Genomic DNA, 2844 nt, shown 5'->3' with positions numbered 1-2844 from the left:
CTACACACATACGCAATGATTACATTCAGGCACACTTTAGATTACAACCTCTTTGGACAATTTATATACTTATTGAAAACAAGCTACAAAATGTAATACCTTGGAAAATGCCGTTTAATAGCCTTAATTTTCGCTAAATTGATATATCAACTTTTAATACTTTTTAAGACCCCGCGGACACCCTGCACATTAATATTGGGCACTGGGCAGGTAAGACAATATCAAGGTGGACCAAAAATAATAAGGAGGAGTGATAATGATAGGAGTCTCTTACGATCTTCTCGTAGTACTCTCGCCGTCGCTCTCCTCGGCGTTTGTAATCTACCATCATGCCACGGAGCTTGCGCTCATGTTTGCGGGCCTCTTGCCACATGACGGCTCCGCTGGGGGTGGGGGCGCGGCGGGGCACGGTTGCTGTAGAGGCAAACAGGGAAGAAATACAGGAGAGAGGAGAAAGAAAGAACACAAGTGCTTTAGGAAATGTAGGTCAACACTGGAAGAACATAATGTCTGGCTCCCACAGCATTTATTTGATAAAAAATACTTTTAACAAAACTGCCTACTGTCATTTACAGTACTTTTGGTTAATGCAAAAATAATAAAACATAAGACAGAATATGAATGAATGAATGAAGAAAAAAATATATATATATATATATATATTCTTACCAATGTTATTAGTACTTTATATTATTTAGATATGCAATTTGGGTTATACACACATTTTGTGGTGTTTTTTCATATTGACAACTGTCTTAATATTTTACTTGCATTAATGTCATGTTAATTACATAAATATTATGTTATGTTAATTGTGTGGATCATTGAGCACCTTTTGTGCAAACCTGTGGTCATTTTTCTGATATACTATAACAACTAAGACTTCTATGTCAATGTTTTCTAATATTTACAATGAATTTCACAGACTTATTATAATATCAACTGCAGCTGATGCAATGATCAAATAACACAACCGTGTTATTGTGAGCTTTGATTTCGAGCTAATGGCCTCTGACTTTTATCACATGCATTATTTGGGTTTGTTTGATTGACTCGCGTTAAAATAGCAGCTGACGCGTCTGCAGCCAAAGTGCTAACCTGGCTAACTTCTGTATACATTATCGTTCTCAAACACATTTTACCACAGCACTGTCGCATTGTAAACAAAATGTAATTATGATACAAACGCACCATTCATATCACGTTAAGTTCGAATAAGACGAAAAGGCAAGGTTTTCAAAGTTATGGAGCAGTTTTTTAGCAAACATGGACTGATTGCGCATGCAGCTACGGGCCTTATAACGCTGTGCCGCTGTTAGCCAGTTAGCATCACAGCTAGCCTAGCCTATCTTAGCTTAGCTAGTTTGCATAGACGTTAAGAAAAAGCATATAACGCAGTTTCTTTGAGAACAACAAAACATGAAATACAGCTACACGGAACTTGCAAACCCGTTTCAAAAGTGTCGGTTTACCTGTTTAAGGGACCACTCACACACACTTGGGTTGTTTTAGTTGTTAGCCGTGTGCTTCTGTCAGACACACGCCTCCTTCTTCTAGCGCTGCCGCTCGGTGCAGTACTTATCTCAGCCTGAGGGGGCGCTGCAGTCAATCAATAGCGAGTGAGCCACAATAAATACTCCTGAGGTGGTTAAATAATGGTACATCCATGGCGGTGACCATAATACTTTTGATTTGATTGATTTGATTTGATTGTTTGTTAAGATTAAAAGTTTCACTTTTAACTTGATTTCATAATCAGTGGTGGAAAGTAACTAGGTAGCTATAAGTTTATATAGGCGTAGTTTTAAATATATTTTTAAGACACTTGTAGGCTGCTTTACAGTAGCAGATTTACATGAGTATTTAATTGTATTTTACTTTATGCTTCTACTACATGAAGTGGGCAAATGTTGTACTTTTTACCCCACTTACTTTTAGCTTCAGTAACAAGTTACTCTGCAGATTTAGGCTATTAATACAACATGTAGATAAAACAATATATTAGGATAAAGTAGTAGGACATATTAATAGATCAGTCAAATAATATGTATGATTCTGAAATGGGTCTTCATAACAGATAGGCTACTTTTACTTTTGGTATTCGGTTAATACTTTTGTAGTAAAGTAAAAGTTTGAATGCAGGACTTGTAATACTGTAGGTATACTTTTGCTTAAAATATCATTATGCCTCTTCCAACGCTGTTCAAAACAGGCTTGTATTTATAAGCAGTATATATTGTATAAGGTATGATTGGTGATTGGATGTAATTTGACAAAAACATGGCCACGTGTAATTTATGGATCTGATATTTGATGGCCATATCAGAAAATGAAAATGAATACAGCCTTTACCTCCATTCTAACAAACACTGTCATTGGTTTTAAAGTGTGTGTACCTGCTGTGGACACAAGGTGTCCCTGTGAGACAGGAAACGTTTGAGATTCTCCTGGTATAATCAAGTAAATTGCCTTGAGTTATAGTCAATGACCTCACCACAAATCTCTATTTTCGGGACAAATACTCAGTCCTGAATTAAAATGAAGGACTCTGCTCCCACAATGCAGCATGTATTTCCAACAGTCTATTTCATATGCAATCAGCCTTGTATGAAGGTTGGGTTTTTCATCCTCAATGACAATTGAATCATTGCTTAAACCCAAGATTACCTTATAGTCGTTCTCTCATCATTGGCTGTCAGGAGAGTCAAGGAAAGAGACAGGCATAAAGACTCTGTTTATAGTTGACTCAATCTGTGATGTTCTGCCCGTCATCAAGGGATCACAATGAATTGCAAGTATCAGCTGCACCACTGTCATCACTTGACAAAATGTTAACAGGTATTT

The 2844-nt window shown here is 36.9% G+C and overlaps 1 long non-coding RNA gene across 1 annotated transcript; it reads right to left on the bottom strand.

Moving 5' to 3' along the window:
• Positions 1–274: 274 nt before the first annotated feature.
• LOC104953513 (uncharacterized) lies at positions 275–1575 on the bottom strand. Its single transcript, XR_799234.1, has 2 exons — positions 1473–1575; positions 275–414 (listed from the first exon to the last, which is right to left on the bottom strand). It is a non-coding gene; the product is annotated as an uncharacterized lncRNA (long non-coding RNA).
• Positions 1576–2844: the final 1269 nt, after the last annotated feature.

The sequence above is a fragment of the Notothenia coriiceps genome, unplaced genomic scaffold (assembly GCF_000735185.1).
Source record: "Notothenia coriiceps isolate Sejong01 unplaced genomic scaffold, NC01 NC01_scaffold00021866, whole genome shotgun sequence".
Classification (NCBI taxonomy): Eukaryota; Metazoa; Chordata; class Actinopteri; order Perciformes; family Nototheniidae; genus Notothenia; species Notothenia coriiceps.
This window is presented reverse-complemented; position numbering and strand designations above follow the sequence as displayed.